We start from the raw sequence: 1,280 nt of genomic DNA on the forward strand, positions 1-1,280 counted from the left end.
CGTTTGTGTGTGTGTGTGTGTGTCACCCCCCCCCCTCTCTCTCTCCCCTCTCTCTCTCCCCTCCTCCTCCCCCCCTCCCCCTCTCTCTCTTTACAATCTGTCTACCTTGCTTTCTCCCTGCCCACTCTGAGAGAGGAACAATGAGGAGTGTGGGAGAATCAAGGTGAGACTCAGATGTGAAATGAAGTATGTGTTATTACTACTGGGACCACAGGGGGTGGAGGCTGCGGCCCGCTGGCGGCCCGCTGGCGGCCTGTTGGCGGCCCGTTGGCGGCCCGTTGGCGGTCCGTGCTCACTTTTCTGGCCGGAGATGAAATCAAATGTCATGCGTACGTTGCCATTTTGGTTAAAGGAAGAATCGTTTGTTTTCAGTGTTTAACAACATAACCCACCTGCCTCGCCTGCAGGGGGTGCTGTGAACACACTTGTATTGGTCTCTGGTCTGTGGATTAGGGAGAATTAAACGAAATAGTTGCGTTGCGTGACGTCAGGTCACAGGTGCTCAGTGAACAGTCACCGTCCACACTGTGGCGCTGTTCACTATTGTTTCATTACCGTGGCTGTTAGTTGGTGCTAGTGACGGTCTTTCTCGGTGGTTTCCTCCGACCGTTCGGGGTGGACTCGCCTCTGCCCGATGACTGCTGTGATTGGCTGCAGCTGACCCCGTGACCTTGAAAAGGATGATGTGATGTAAGGTGAAGGATGTGATTTATTACCAAACCTGTGGGTCTCCTCTGAGGCCCAGCTGAGCTAAGCTAATCCCGCTCTGCCTAATGACAGCTCATCATTACTGCCGCCTGATTGGTCCTTATTCAGATGGAGAGGGAACGGGAGAAACTCCTGTTTATTCTGCCTTTTGATCTGTGTGTTGTGTGTGAAAATGATTGAACTGTGATTGGTCGTCTAATCAGATGAGGAAGGACTCCAGGACTTTTGTCAAACCGTTGACCGATGATGTTAACGTTTCTCCTCCTCTCTCTCTCTGTTCTCTGCTCTGTTCTTCTTAGATGCTTCTCTTTGCACCTCCTAACAGAAGAGAACTTGTTGACGCTCCCTGACCGGGGTGGACCAGCGGTTCTTCAGACAGGACGTCATATAAAAGGTTCGTTACCAAAGGAACACTTCAGGCCGTGCACAACACGTGATCACCGTGATCGATAATCACATAATGACGGCCATAATGAGCTTTAATCAACATTCTCTTAACGTCCTCCTGCACTAATGCACCCAGCCCCGCCCGCCCCCCCCCCCCCCACCCCCCCCCCCCCCCCCCCCCCCCC

At 53.0% G+C, this 1,280-nt stretch overlaps 1 protein-coding gene across 1 annotated transcript in view; it reads left to right on the forward strand.

Moving 5' to 3' along the window:
• The window catches only part of myt1lb (myelin transcription factor 1-like, b), a 173,988-nt gene that overhangs the window by 5,171 nt on the left and 167,537 nt on the right, over positions 1-1,280 (forward strand). Inside the window, exon 3 of the mRNA XM_025058885.1 lies at positions 1,008-1,102. The gene's annotated coding sequence lies outside the window, so the exon portion shown is untranslated. The remainder of the gene's footprint in view (positions 1-1,007; positions 1,103-1,280) is intronic.

The sequence above is a fragment of the Cynoglossus semilaevis genome, chromosome 1 (genome assembly GCF_000523025.1).
Source record: "Cynoglossus semilaevis isolate Cse_v1.0 chromosome 1, Cse_v1.0, whole genome shotgun sequence".
Lineage (NCBI taxonomy): Eukaryota > Metazoa > Chordata > Actinopteri > Pleuronectiformes > Cynoglossidae > Cynoglossus > Cynoglossus semilaevis.